At 37.0% G+C, this 15,833-nt stretch overlaps 1 pseudogene; it reads left to right on the plus strand.

The window, feature by feature from the left end:
* The first annotated feature begins 11,796 nt into the window (after window positions 1-11,796).
* LOC143676646 (suppressor of cytokine signaling 6-like) lies at window positions 11,797-13,378 on the plus strand (annotated as a pseudogene).
* Window positions 13,379-15,833: the final 2,455 nt, after the last annotated feature.

The raw sequence follows: 15,833 nt of genomic DNA on the forward strand, positions 1-15,833 counted from the left end.
CCTACTCATTATAGTTCGTCTATATTAGTGAGACCATTCCCTATTTGTTCTTTTGTTTCTGGCTTATTTCACTAAACATAATGTCCTCAAGTTTCATTCACCAACTTGCATGCCTCATGACTTTATTCTTTTCTGCAGTCATTCAGTATTCCATTGTATGTATATACTACATTTTGCCATTTCTTTAGTCAGTTGATATACCCTTAGTCTACCTCCATCCATTGCAAATCGTGAATAATGTCATCATGAACACCAGTGTGAAAATCTCTATTCATGTCCCTTCTTCCAGTTCTTCCAAGTATATAATTAATACTGAGGTTGCAGGATCATAGCCTCTTGTGGTACCAACACACTGCCCTCCAGAGAAGCTGCACCAATCTACTTTCCTACCAACAGTGAAGAGGTATATCTCTCCTTCCACATCTTCTCCAGGATTTGCATATTTCTCTTTATTTTTTTAAACAGTTGTATTTATACACCATACAGTCTATCCTAAGTGTAAAATCAATTGCTCCCAGTATAATCACCTAGTTATGCATTCACAACCACAGTCTATATGAGAAATTCCCACACATTCTGCCAAGAAAGAAGAGGACAAAAAAGGAGAAACAATAAGAATCCAGTACCTGATCCTAATATCTCCTTATTATGGACATTTAGCTTTGGTATATTGGCTTTGTTAAGATTAATGAAAGAATATTACAGTGTTACTTGTTGACTATAGACCCTAGTTTGCATTAATTGGATTTTTCCATACACCATCCCATTTTTAATACCTTGCAATGGTGACATTCATTTTTTTCCCTCAAGTAAAAACTTTCTTATACATTTAATCACCATCATTGCCCACTCTAGGTTTCATTATGTTATACAGTCCTGGTTTTTAATCATCTATCTTTTCTTTTGGTGTCATATATGCCCCTAGCTTTCCACTTTCAACCATACTCACACTCAGCTTTGTTCATTATACATACAATATTGTGCTACCATCACACACTATTGTGCTATTCATTTCTGAATCTTTACACTCAATCCTGTTGAACATTTTGTACTCCTTCAGCATCAAATGCCATATCTCTACCCTCCTTCTATCTTCTGATAACCTGTGTTTTCAACTTTAACTCTCAGAGTTTGTTCATTGTAATTAGTTCATATTAGTGAAACTATACAGTACTTGTCCTTTTGTTTCTGACATATTTCACTCAACATAATGTACACAAGTTTCATCCACATTATTGCATGCATCATGACATAATTCCATCTTACAGCTATGTAGTAGTCTGTCATATATACATACAACAATTTGTTCATCTGCTCATCCTTTTATTGACATTTGGGATGTGTCCATCTTTTGGCAATAATGGATAATGCCTAAACATTGGTTTGCAAATGTTTGTTCATGTCCTTGCTTTTAGTACTTCCAAGTATAAACTAACAATGGGATTGCTGGATCATACAGCAATTCTATATTTAGTTTCCTGAGGGATCACCAAACTGCTTTCCAGAGTGGCTGCACAATTCTACAATCCCACCAAAAGTGAATAAGTGTACCTATTTTTCCATATCTTCTCCAGCACTTGTAGTTTTTCATTACTTTTTTTTTTTTTTATAATGGCCATTCTGGTGGGGTGAGAAAATGTTTTTTTTATTTGCAGTTCCTTAATAACCAGTGAAGTTGAGCATCTTTTCATATGCTTTTGATCCATTTGTATTTCCTCTTTGGAAAAGTGTCTATCCATGTCTTTTGCCCATCTTTTAATTGTGCTGTTTGTCTTTTTTGTTTTTGAATTGTAGGATCTCTTTATATATTCTGGATATTAAACCTTCATCTGATATGTGGTTTCCAAACATTGTCTCCCATTGAGTAGGTTGCCTTTTTACTTTCCTGACAAAGTCCTTTCATGAACAAGACTTTTCAATTTTGAGGAGATTCTATTTATTTCTTCTTTCATTGCTTGGGCTTTGGGTGTAGAGTCTAGGAAACTACCTCCTACCACATGATCTTTAAGATATTTCCTTACATTTTCTTTTGGAAGATGTATAGTCTGAGCTCTAATACTCGGGTCTTTGATTCTTTTTTTTTTTTTTGTATGCTGTATGGCAGGGGTCACATTTCATTCTTTTTCCATGTGAGTATACGTTATTGCAGTACCATTTGTTGAATTTTGTTTGTTTCTTTTTGTTGGTTGGTTGGTTTGGGGGAAGTGCATGGGCTGGAAATCGAACTTGGGTCTCCTACATGACTTGCACCCCTTATTTTGAATTCATTTTGTATAAGGTGTGAGACAGAGGTCCTATTTCATTCTTTTGAAAATGGATATCTAATTCTCCATTTGTTGAAGAGGATGCTCTGTTCCAGTTGAGTCAACTTGACCATCATATCAAAAATCAGTTGTCCATAGATGTGAGGGTCTATTTCTGAACACCCAATTTTATTTCATTGGTCAGTATATCTATCTTTATGCCAGTATCATACTGTTTGGACCACTGTAGCTTTGTAATATGCTTTAACATTAGGTAGTATGAGACCACCACTTAACTTTTCTTTCTCAAGATATTTTTAGCTCTTTGGGGCACATTACTCTACTAAATAAATTTGATAATTAGTTTTTCTGTTTCTGCAAAGTAAGTTGTTGGGATTTTAATTGGTATTGAATTGAATGTATAAGTCAGTTTGGGTAGAATTGACATCTTAATTATATTAGGTCTTCCAATTCATGAACCTGGTATGTCCTTCCATTTACTTAGGTCTTCCTTGATTTCTTTTAACAATGTTTTGTAGTTTTCTGTGTATGATCTTTTATGACCTAAGTTAAATTTATTCCTAAATACTTGATTCTCTTGGTTGCTATTGTAAATGGAATTTTTTCTTGATTTCCTCCTCAGATTGCTCATTATGAGTTTATAGAAATAACAGATTTTTGCATGTTGAAACTTGTATTCTTCCACTTTGCTATACTCATTTATTATCTCTAGTAGCTTTGCTACAGATTTTTCAGAATTTTCTACATATAGGATCATGCCATCTGCAAATAGTGAGAATTTTACTTCTTCCTTTCCAATTTGGATACCTTTTTTCTTGCTTAATTGCGCTAGCTAGAACTTCCAGCATAGAGTTGAATAATGATGGTGACAGTGGGCATCCTTATTCTTGTCTTGCTCCTAATATTCAAGGGAAAGCTTCTAGTTTTTCCCCATTGAGTATGATGTTAGATATGGGTTTTTAATATATTTCTTTTATTATGTTCAGGAAGTTTTCCTTCTATTCTTGTCTTTTGAACTGTTTTCATCAAAAAAGGATGCTGAATTTTGTCAAATGCCTTTTCTGCATCAATCAAGATGATCATGTGGTTTTCCATTTGATTTACTGATGTGGTGTATTACATTAATTGATTTTCTTGTCTTGAACTATCCTTACATGCCTGAAATAAAACCCACTTGGTCATGGTGTATAATTCTTTTAATGTTTTGTTGGATTCAATTTGCAAGTATTTTTCTTGAGGATTTTTTCATTTATATTCATTAAAGAGATTAGCTTGTAATTTTCTTTTCTTGTAGTATCTTTGTCTGGCTTTGGAGACAGACAAAGATAGGAGCTCAAAGAATTGGAGAGTAGAGCTCAAAGAATGAGTTAGGTAGCTTTCCCTTCTCTTCAGTCTTTTTTAGGAGTTTGAGCAGGATTGGTACTAATTCTTTCTTGAATGCTTGGTAGAATTCACATGTGAAGCCATCTGATCCTGGACTATTCCTTTTGGGAAGATTTTAATGACTGATTCAATCTCTTTACTTGTGATTGGGTTGTTGATGTCTTCTATTTCTTCACAATGTTGGTTGCTCATGTTTTTCTAGGAAGTTCTACATTTTGACTAAGTTGTCTGGTTTGCTAGCACATAGCTGCTCATAGTATCCTCTTATTAGCTTATTTATTTCTGCTGGGTCATAAGTTATGTCCCCTCTCCATTTCTGATTTATTTGCATCCCCTCTATTTTTTTCTTTGTCAGCCTAGCTAAAGGTCCATTAATATTACTGATTTTCTCAAAGAACCAACTTCTGACTTTGCTGATTCCCTTTATTGTCTTCATGTTCTCAATTTCATTATTTTCCATGCTAATCTTTGTTATGTCTTTCCCTCTGTTTCCCTTGGGTTTAGTTTGTTGTTCTTTTCACCTCCAGGTGAGCAGTTAATTCCTGGATTTTGTACCTTCTTCTTTTTTAATATAGGCATTTAGGGCAATAAATTTCCCTTTCAACAATGCCCTTGCTGTGTCCCCTAAGTTTTGATATGTTGTGTTTTCATTTTCATTTGGCTCAAGATATTTACCCATTTCTCTTGTAATGTCTTCCTTGACCCACTGAGTGTTTAAGTGTGTGCTGTTAATGCTCCATATATTTGTGAATTTTCCAGCTTTCTGCCTGTTACTGATTTTTAACTTTCTTCCATTATGAACTGAGAAAGTGTTTTGTAGAATTTTGATCTTTTAAATTTTATTGAGACCTGCTCTGCGACCCAATATGTGGTCTATTCTGGTGAATGATCCATGAGAATTTGAGAAAATTGTCTGTCCTGATATTGGGGGGTGCAATGTTGTGTAAGTGTCTATTAAGTCTCGTTCATTTATCACATTATCCAAGGTCTCTATTTCCTTATTGACCCTCTGTCTAGATATTCTATCCATTAAGAGTGTGTTTTGAATTCTCTAGCTATTACTGTACAGGTGTCTACTTCTCCCTCTAGTGTTGTTAGTGTTTGTTCATGTATTTTGGGGCACTCTGGCTTGGCACATAAATATTTATGATTGTTATGTCTTCTTGATGAACTGTCCCTTTTATGAATACATTGTGTCCTTCTTTGTCTCTTTTAATTGTTTTATATTTGAAGTGTAATTTGTCTCCTATCAATATAGGTACCCCAACTCTTTTCTAGTTGTATTTGCATGAAATATCTTTTTCCAATCTTTAGCTTTCAACCTATTTTTGTCCTTGGGCCTAAAGTAAGTCTCTTAGATAACATATAGATGGATCCTTGTTTTTATTAATCCATTCTGTCAGTCTATGATTTTGATTAGGAACTTAATCCACTAACATTTAATTTTATTATTGTAAATGCAGTACTTTCTTCATCCATTTTGTTTTTTGGATTTTGTATTCTGCATCTTAATTTTTTCTCTCTTTTACCTTACTAATTACCCTTACTGATTACCTTTATTTCTACACTCTTCTCCAAACCTCTCTCTCTCTCTCTGCTTGTAGCACTTTCTTTAGCATTTCTTGTAGAGCTGGTCTATTGTTCACAAGCTCTCTCAGTGTCTATCTGTAAATAGTTTAAACACTCCCTCATTTTTGGAGGGCAGAATTTGCAACAGAATTCTTGGTTAGCAGGTTTTTTCTTATTTTTTTCCTCAAATATATCATACTACTGCCTTCTTGCCTCCTTAGTTTCTGCTGAGAAATCCACACTTAGTCTTATTGAGCTTCCCTTTCGTGTGATGGATCACTCTTCTCTTGCTGCTTTCAGAATTCTCTTCGACATTTGACAATCTGGTCATAAGTGTCTTGGAATATACCTGTTTGGGTCTGTTCTGTTTGGGATATGCTACATTGCTTGGACCTGTAATTTTAGGTCTTTCATAAGCATTGGGAATTTCTCATGAAAATTTTCTCTATTATTCTTTCTGCCCCTCTTCTCTTCTCCTTTTGGGACACTCATAACATGTATATTCATGTGCTTCATGTTGTCATTCAGTTCCCTGAGACCTTGCTCATATTTTTCCATTATTTTCTCTATCTGTTCTTTTTTGTGTAGGTTTGCAGATGTCCCATCCTCTGGTTCACTAATCCTTTTTGCTGCCTCTTCAAATCTGCAGTTGTATATCTCCATTGTATTTTTCATCTCTTCTATTGTGCTTTTCAGTCCCATAAGATCTGCCCTTTGTTTTTGCAAGCTTTCAAGTTCTTTTGTATGGTCATCCAGTTTCTTCTTTACATCTTTTATCTCTTTTGCCATATATTCCTTCAACTTGTTGAATTGATTTAGAACATTTGTTGAACATCTTTAATTAGTTGTTTCAACTTCTATATCTCATTTACAGTGTTAGTTTGTTCCTTTGACTGAGCCATTTCTTTGTGTGTCTTAGTATAACTCATGATTTTTTTTTGCTAGAGTCTAGGCATCTGATTTTTTTTAATTAGTTTAATCTTGAGGACATTTTCTCTCTTTTATTTTCTTGTTGGTTGGCTTTGGTCTCTATCTGTTCTTTGACATTCAGTTCAATTTATTCTAGACCTCTAGCATAGCTTCTGTTTAACTGATCAGAATTCTTCCACTCTTGTTTTTCTGGTTCTTGCACTACCTATATGGAATGTTTCTGAGATTGCCATTTTGTGTTTGTGAAATGTACAGGTCTTTCCAGCACCCCCTTTTCCCACTCCCCCATCAGGAACATGCTTGAGACAGGCTGATCTCCGATTTTGTAGGTTAAAATTGTTGCTGATATTCCAGCTCCAGCAGTCCAAATTGTCTGAATGAGAGCCACCACTTGCCCTGGGTCCTGTCCGCCCCCTTTTCTTGGGAACGATTTGTCCTTTAGGGAACCATCTCCTTCATCTGATTAGTTTCTTTGTCTCTCAGTCACTCTTTAATTCCACCATTACCTGCGGCAGTTTTGAAACCTGAGAATGTCTGCTGCTTTCTTTAATGGGCCACTAAAAAGTAAAATAAATAAATAAATATTAACAAAAATTTTGAAAGGAAAGAAAATACAACAACAACAACAAAAAATCATTTTCAGGGTCAGTCCCCAACCTCCTGGGTTCATCAGTCAAGAACCAGATTTTGTACCCGGCTCTATGTGCCCCTTTTCTTGGGGGCACAGCTGTTTTCCAGTATTCTGAACTCAGCCAACTCCAAAGCTTCTGTTTTGTTTTGCTTTTTGGGCCAGCCTCACCTCCTCACTGCTGGGGAAAGACCACCTCATTTCTTTCATGTTTGTCTTATAGTCTTATCTGTGCTCAGAACTTGTATTAAGCAGCCCAAATTTATTAATCAAATCTGCAGTTTGAGCTTGACTGAGCTCTTCTTCCCTTGCTCCTACTAAAGAGGGTTTCTATTTCCCACTGAGGCAAGACTGAAAGACAGTCTGTCAGGCCAGCTGGGGAGAGGCACCAACCTCCACAATATGGAAGAAATTTTTAATGCAATTTTACTGAGATATATTATTATCAAGTGGGGAAGACCTGATATTCTCACAATCATTGGAGACTACCAGTGAAGCTAAGCCTATTCATGATTATGCCTAAGAGTCACCTCCAGAGAACCTCTTCTTCTGCTCAGATGTGGCCTCCCTCTCTCTAAGCCAACTCCACTGGTGGGCTCACTGCCCTACCTCCTACATGGGGCATTACTCCCAGAAGCTCTATAGTTAGTTAATATTTCCACCTTTTTCTCAAGTCCCTCAGGAGAACTTTGCAAATACTTTTTAATCTTCTGTCTAGATTACTCTGGGATATATCAGGGCATCACAGCAACCTGTTCAAACCAACAAGATCTCACTTCCTATTCAAGATTCCATGTAGTTATGGTGTTTGAATAAGTAGAATATACAGTTAAATTAGATGGTATGCTACCAAAAATATAAATTTCGCACCAAATAATCCTCTGTTCATTTGGTCTTATGTAGAATTTGAAGTTTTAAAATACAGTCAAAATCATCCTTTACCCTGTGGTCTGATTTACTTTAATCCTTCCCAGATCATCTTCATTCATATTGCTAATTGAAGTCTGATCACTTTCTCAGTGTTTTTAATTTTGCCATATGGGATAATGCTGACTTTCATAGCAGAAGAACTCTAGCTCTGAGTCTCAGGTGTCACACAAATAAATGTGGGAGAATTTACTTACATTTTGTGCTGTGATCTCGGCCCTTCCACCCATTCCAGGCTGGTGTACAATGTGCATCTGGCCATGAAATTCACCCAAACAGTTGTTCCAGAGAGTTCCTGGCTATTTACTAACTTCCCTAGAGGATGTACTAAATCCCACACCTCCTTACACCATCACCAGGCCCTGCCTCTGACATTATGCTCTTTTGAATACTTTCCTTACAGTTCTTTTATTTCTTGCCTTTTCCATATGGTCTATGTCTCATTTCTTTCCTCTTGCAGTTTTGTGAAGTATGTATTACATGAATCCAGCAGTGAAAACAATGGAGATGTAGCCTTTAAGTAATTGTAACAGAGGTAATAGTTCAAGTTATGGAAATATTTGGTATGGCTGAGAAAGTAATTGTATAAAAGGAAAAAAAGAGAGAACATGTACCAGCCTTTGGGGATTGTGTACATGAGGCAGAGGAATGGAGCTCTGACAGAGGTGCATTGGAGCCTGGAAAACACTCAACCATGCATGAAAAGGAAAGAGAGAGTCTCAAGAAGGAAAGTCAACTAACAGACTTTCAGTAAGATATTAACTGAGAAAGGATCACTTGCTTTGGTAACAATGACATCATTAGGGAGTGTTGAGAAATCTTTTTTTTTTTGTATTGGTAATGGAATGGTATTGTATCAATGTCAATTTCCCAATTTTGGTAATTGTACTGTAACTATATAAGTGAACAGCCTTGTTTTTAGAAAATATGGCCAAAGTATTTGAATATAATAAGAAATCATGTGCACTTTCTACTGTCTCAAGAAAGACATTATGAGAAGTCATCTTTAACAAAGTGGTAAAGGCAAAAACCAAGCTAAATGAGTGTTGAAAATTGGGCAAGTAAACAAGACTATTCTTGATGGACATTGAGCAGGGAATGAAAGGAGAGAAAAATTCCTGCAGCTTCAGGGGACAGCCATGGAAGAGCCCAGGACATGTGTGTAAATACAGGGAAACAAGAACGAAAAGGCAAAGTAGAGATGGGATCCTTGATTGAGCATAGTCTTCTATGAGAAATATTGATAGCTTTGTGTATAACTGAGGGAAGACACCATTCTCTCCCCATTCCTAACTTGAGGGAAAACACTTAGCATGGAAAACATAATAGACCAGACACCATTAAGCTTCCCCTGCTGAGGTCAAGTTCTCATAGCAGGGACTGCCAAAGCAGTCACAGGAAAAATCAATTATCAGCACATCAGGGAGTGGGGACCATCTGCAAGTCAATGGCCTCCATGTCTAAATGCCTTGTTGCATGAATAGGTGCTGAAAAAGCCCAGTTGCTGGCATTTGGGTGATAGTCTGTTTCTGCCTGACTTGTGTTTCACAACCACCCCACGAGATTTTTAATTTAATCCGCTGTTTTAGTGTCCTGGTTGCTAAATCGAATATCATGCAATGGGTTGTCTTACACAATAGAAATTGTTGGCTTCTGCTTTGAGGCTAGGTGACATCCAATATCAAGGTGTCATCAAGGTAATGCTTTCTCCCAGTGGACTATGGCATTCAGGATTTTCTGCCAGAATTCCTTGATCATTGGCTTTTCCCTCACATGGCAACACATGCAGCAACCTCTTCTGGTTTCTCAGTTCCATTGACTTCCAGCTTCTTGCTGCCTCCTGGGGCTTTATCCCTCTGTGACTTTCCCCATAACCCCTTCAGTAAGAATATTAAGAGCCATCCTAATTCACTGGGTCACACCTTAGCTGAAATAACCTCATCAAAAGGTCCCATTTACAAAGGTTTACACTCACAGGAATGGATTAATTTTAGCAACATGTTTTTCTAGCCAAGTAACCACACCAACTTTTAAGAGTAGGTGCAGAAGTTAAGTAACTTACCTGTTAGTTGATGAGAGCAGCACTCCAACCCAGATCTTTGGGCTTTGAGTTCAATGTTCTTTTCATAACACAACACCTTCCTTTTCAGCATTCCTCTCAACAGTCAAGCCACAAAAAGGTGATGGAACAGGGGCATTGACAAAATGACTCTAAAAGTGATATGACTATAAGAGTCCCCACCCTTTTGCATGCCATCACACAAAATGTGCTATCTTTGTTTCTGGAGAAGTTCTTGGCTGAATCCTGCCTCCTTTCCTGCAATTAGAGAGTTGTGTGCAATAACCTATACAAAAATCCCATTGCCCAGTCTCTCTTTTCCTGGAAGCTAAAGAAAGCCTTCAGATACAGGTCTGTCAATTGTTTTCCTCTCTCCTGTCCAGGCATCTCTAACACTCCACTGTCACAGGAACTTTCAAGCAGAAGCCATGTAAAGAGGGAGGGATTGGATGGGGATAATGAGATGCTGGATTGAACTAAAATGTTACAACCCACAACTCAAAGAAAGAAATGGGGCATGTCCAAATTTTATCCAGACAAGTTTCTAAGTATTCATAAGTAGTATTGCTTTTAAGAAAAAAAAAGTAATACTATTTCAAATAAAAGGTCTTTAAATGCAAGCAGAAAGCATGCACATGATTTAGACTCTCATGCAATTCAAATGTCCCTACAGCTTGATGGAAAATGTTTCTTTTGAATATCTTATAAAGTAGAAAAAATAAAAATTCCAAGCAGATGATCATCCTGGGTGGATGTCAACTTCTAACATTTGAATTAGAAAAGTGTAACATGTATATCCTGACTCCAGGAATAAGGGCTACATGGGCTATGGGACTAACCCTTTTTTAACTTCTAAGTTTTTCTCTCAGTAACTGAAAAAAGATGGTCAATGGGTTCAATAAAAATTTTTTTTCTGAGTGTCTGCAGCAGTAGATTTCTCACACAACCAAAATCTCTTGCTCTAAATTGTTTCAGTTAACTGGGATGTTTATTAGACTAATTTTCCTTAGTGTTAAACAATGTCAACTCCAGAAATATTTGGAATTAAATAGCTCTGGTTGAGTAGAATGGTGTTTCCTTAGCACATAAAAATCTTTTAACTCTAGAAAGATTTAGAATTAAATATAAAGCAGTTTAAGAAAATAAAAACTAAATCTGTTAAAAACGTGTAGCAATATACTTGTAATATTTAAAAGAATGTGACTTTTTAGTGTGATCACCTTGTTTCACCCTTTTATATATGATTGAATAACTGGTTTGACCCCTTCATTTTTATGTGAAACCTTATCCACAGATATATAACACATGTGAGAAGAACTTAAAGGAATTATACATGGAAAGTTTTTTGTTACATCACCTTCAAAGCAGCAATAGTAAGACTGACTGCTGACTTCTCCACAGAAACCATGGAAATCGGAAGGTAGTGGAATTACACCTTTAAATGCTAGAAGAAAATAGCTTCTAATACAGAACTATACATTTAAAATATTCCTCGAAAATAAAAGTGATATGATTTATGGGAGGATAGTGGAATAGGATAGGCCAAGTTCAACCCAGCTCTGTGAAACACCCCATAGGCCCCTATCCCCTTCCCTTGGACCCTCTCCACACTCCTCACCTCCTCTGCCCCACCCCTGGCCTGCCATCCCAGCCCCCTATCCCCTCTCCCTCTCTGTTTCCCCCCTCACCCCAACACTCCACCCCACCACACACCCCTTGCCTGCACCATGGGCTCAAGTGATGTGCGTGGGTCCTCCTGTCCCACCACACTGCTTCTCTCTTCTTGGGCCAAAACACTGTGATGTGCCCTCCCAGTGGTGGCAGTGGAGGAGGAGGGGAAAGAGGAAGAATGTAGGAGGAGGAGTTGCCATCAAGGAGAGATGAGTGTGGCAGTTGTGCTGGCGCTGGGCGAGGAAGTGGAGCTGCTGCCACCATGGGAAAAATGGCTCTAAAGGTTAAATGTCAGCCTCTCCACATGTTTGGGGATAATATTCCACAGAGAAATTGATTCCATCTGAATTGGGTAACCTGTCATAATGAAGAAAATTCATCTTAAAACCTACCAAAAATCTCTTAAGTTGAACAAAAATACAAATGAAACTGATTTCATGATAGTTCAAAAACCATCACTAGCCAGTGGTTTTGGAAGAGATGATTCTTTAATTGGTAGCTGCTATGGTAAAGATATAGCCAGTTGTAATATAAACAGTGAAGATGAATGAGGTGGAAAAACTAGATCAAAGTGAAAACCTCATGAGTTAGTTAAAAAAAGGTGGTTTTCTGTAAAACAGAAGCAGAAAGGTAAGGACAGCATGCCTTCCAGGAGCTCTGTCAATGAGGACACCTTTTCCTCCTCCTCAGTACCATTTGTCTTTAAAGACACAAGGGACATCTGGTCAATGTCCCTCCGCAATCATCACTACAGTCTTGCCCTGTAGCCTCTTCAGCCAACAAGCTCTGAGCAGATGTACATCAAAACAGAGGTGAGGGTCAAAGCCTTGGTTCAATCTTCCAACCCAAGGCCAGCACTGAATGGTGTTTGGAAGGATTTCCACAATCTTCAGTATGAAGTGGAGTGCCAAGAACAGGCTTCATCCTTAAAGAGTTTGGAATCCCAGAATGGAGACTTGCACCTTAACCTTGATGAACATGTACCTGTAGTTATTGAACTTATGCCTCAGGACTACATTCGGTATACTGTGCCTTTAGAATACTGTATCCTACTATACTGCGTCCTTTGGAAGGATCACATAAATGTCATCTGGGAAGTTCTTTTCTCATGGAAGTTTCTGCAGGTCCTCCCCAAGTGGGAGGGAACTCTTTCCCTGACAATGAGGGTCAGGTAGACCAGAACTTAGTTACTGCCCCAGGTATCTTTGTGGACCAGCCTAAGACTGGCTTGTTGAGTAGCACCACAGGCATAATGTTGCAAAACCCAAGAGCAAGTCACACCGACATCCCTCCACTCTCACCATTGCTACCTCCAGTGCAGAGTAATCAAATCCAAAGGAACATAGTAGACTCACTGAACTGAAATACGCAGATGCCCATGTATCTGATAGTGTGCAAGGTCATCTGAATTTTGATCCAAACTCTGTTCCTTTGGTTGCAAGAATTTATGACTCTTACAGAGGAGTTGAAAAAAAATTTCCAAAACAGGGATGGTACTGGGGGTCAATAACATGCTGGGGGGCAGAAGGAAAACTAGCAAATGTGCCAGATGCTTCTTTTCTTGTTCGGGGTAGTTCTGATGGCCATTATCTTTTGAGTTTAGCTTTTGCTCACATGGCAAAACATTTCACAATAGAATATAACACTCAAATGGTAGGTGTAGCTTTTATGAACAACCAGTTGCGGAACGACATATTTCTATAGTTGATCTAATTGAACATTCCGTCAGGGACTCTGAAAATGGAGCTTTTGTTTTCAAGGTCTCAGGTCCCTCGATCTGCCACTTACCCTGTCAGACTGACCAGTCTGGTATCACAGCTCACGCAGGTGCACTCTTTACAGTACCTGGGTTGTTTGGTTATACGTCAGTATACCAGAATAGACCTACCTGAAAAACTGCCTTTGCCAAGCAAAATGAAGGATTATTTACAGAAGAAGCTCTACTGAAAGATTATGAGAACCTGAGTGTTGTACTTTAGGAACAAGTGAAAGAGACTGAAATACAGTTTACAAACTCTCATGGCTATCAAAATCTTTTGCTGACATAACTATTTCAGTTTTATGTGTAAAAGACTAATTATTTTGTTTGGGGGTGGGGAACTGTCACCAAGTGTCTTGGGTTTATTTTAGTTCATTAAAAAGATAAGTCTTAAGGTTTCAAAAGTGTGAATCTTTCATCAATGTGCAAAATAATCACAATGTGAATGATCAAATTCTCTCTTAACCCCTACCTCATGCCGCTTGCTGCTATCCACCATGACTTTTATACATTAAAAGCACATTTCAGGGCAGGCAATGGTGGTTCAGTGGCAGAGTTCTTGCCTGCCATAATGGAGACCTGAGTTCGCTTCCCAGAGCCTGCCCATGCCAAAAAAAAAAAAAAAAAAAAAAAAGCACATTTCATGTGTATACAACAGTAAGTTGGCTGAAACTTAATAGGATGATAATTATGTTTCTCTTTAAATGGTCCATTTTAAAAGATAGTGTTGAAAAAATATATCCATATGATAAAACACAAAACTTACATACACACTGAAAGTGATTTTTTTACTAGCATGCTTTAGAAAAATTTATTTAGAATTATGAATTGGCATAATTTTGGGTGATGAAAAGCAGATATGCAACATACTTTTACAACACATACTTTTCTAAATTGTTTTTAATGTTTTGCTCAGTTTTGTTGTTGTGAAAAGTTGAGTTTTTCTGTTGCCTTTATTTTTAATTTTGTAGTTTGTTTTTTAAAAAAATGGACATATTAAAAAATATAAGTCCATTTAAAATGGACTTTAAAAAAAGTAATGTAATTTTTTAAATGTAATTTTTTAACTTACATTAAAAATCTTAAAGAATGTATACCACCAGTTTAGAAGTTCTCCCCTTTTCTGTCATTAAACTCCGGTATAAATTGGCATATCATAAACACTTATGGAACTAGAACTATTATTATAGAAATATTATCTGTGATTTCTTTAGCTTAGCCAACATTTTCTTAGGTAAAACTTGACCATGCATCTAATTTTCATAAATGAACTGGATTGTCTTGCAACATTAAAGTTAAGTTTTTTCCTTCATACTCAAATAATGCATGTTTTTAATGTTTCCTGGTATGTAAAGTTTTGAATTGATTTGGATGAAAAAACATTGCTTAGAAGTTGGACTTATATTTTTCTTTTACGTAGTCACTATTAAAATGTGCCAGATTGGACTCTTCCTACTCCCCCGCCTCCCCCTAAAAATGATTCTAGTTGACAAAGTGTGGGAATTGGGGAGCATTATGGCAGAAGAATAGTAAAACCATATCAGAAATAAGGAAACTTATTGCTTACCATGCATACTTGCCATTAAACACTGCTTTTTGGTTGGTTTCTTTAAGTAATTTGGGCTCATTGTTAATCATTCTCTCTTTGAATCAGCCCTCAGGTGAACACTGGGGGGATGGTGATGGGGTTCTTGCCAATACTTTTCAGTTATTTGGAAATGCAGAGTGTTGATTCATTGCATAATACTGCCAGGGAGCATTTTGGATTGCCCTGTGCAGATTATGATCCCAGTCACAAAGCTTTAAAGGAAAATGTTTCCATCTCAGATGAGACATGCACTTGGAGATGTTTCTTCCTTCTTTACTGGTCACTTTTCCTTTCTCTGCCTCCATTTAAATTCAATAATAAATATCTTAGGTAAAAAAAAACAAACAAAAACCATCAGAAGAGATACAGAATTTGGAACAACTAATCAAAGATGTTCATACAAATCTAGACAAATTCAATGTGTTGGCTAACGACATAAAGCATAACAAGAAGACACCAGAATAGTATAAAGAAGAATTTGAAAGACTAAAAAGAAAAACAGCAAATATCACAGAGAAGAAAGATAGTGTAGACCTAATTAAAGATATACTAGAGACACACAACAGCAGACTCGAAGAGACAGAAGAAAGAATAAGCAAACTACAGGACATGACAATTGAATTTAAATGCACAAAAGAACAAATATCAAAACAGATGGAAAATTTGGAATTGGATCTCAGGGAAATGATGGATAACACAAAACACACAAATGTAAGAATCATTAGTGTCCAGAAGGAGAAGAGAAGAGTAAAGAACCAGGAAGATTAGTGGAGGAGATAATGGGGAAAACTTTCAACCCTTATAAAAGGCACACATATGCAAACCAAAGAAGCCAAATGAATCCCAAACAGAAAAATCCAAACAGGTCTATTCTGAGACACACAATAATCAGTCTGTCAAATGTTGAAGAGAAGCAGAAAGTCCTGAAAGTATAGCAAGAGAAAAGCGACTCACCGTGTACAAGGGAAACTGCATAAGACTGAGTTCAAACTAAACTCAACAGGCACCATGGGGATGAGAAAGCAGTGGTATGATATATTTAAGATGCTGAAAAA

The sequence above is a fragment of the Tamandua tetradactyla genome, chromosome 3, assembly GCF_023851605.1.
Source record: "Tamandua tetradactyla isolate mTamTet1 chromosome 3, mTamTet1.pri, whole genome shotgun sequence".
Classification (NCBI taxonomy): domain Eukaryota; kingdom Metazoa; phylum Chordata; class Mammalia; order Pilosa; family Myrmecophagidae; genus Tamandua; species Tamandua tetradactyla.